Raw genomic sequence first — 296 nt, forward strand, 5'->3', positions numbered from 1 at the left:
TCGTTCTCTCTCACTGGACTTGTGTGTGTGTGTGTAGGTGATATAAAAGAGGAAAGCAGGCATTTGGTCCAAAGCACTGTGAGGCAAGGGAGGGGAGACTCAAAATGTTTCTAAACTTAAAACACATTTTTGTCCCGTTTGCGTTGTTTTACTACTTACACAATTATTTAAAGTATAAAAACATTGTTATAATAGTATAAAGTATAAAACATTGTTAATTACAATACACAGCGTGGTTTTAAATCATATTTTTAGGGGGGACAACCCTCAGATGGGGGGGTCCTGTCCTGTCTCCC

This window comes from Sinocyclocheilus anshuiensis, unplaced genomic scaffold (assembly GCF_001515605.1).
Source record: "Sinocyclocheilus anshuiensis isolate Anshui unplaced genomic scaffold, SAMN03320099.WGS_v1.1 scaffold452, whole genome shotgun sequence".
Classification (NCBI taxonomy): Eukaryota; Metazoa; Chordata; class Actinopteri; order Cypriniformes; family Cyprinidae; genus Sinocyclocheilus; species Sinocyclocheilus anshuiensis.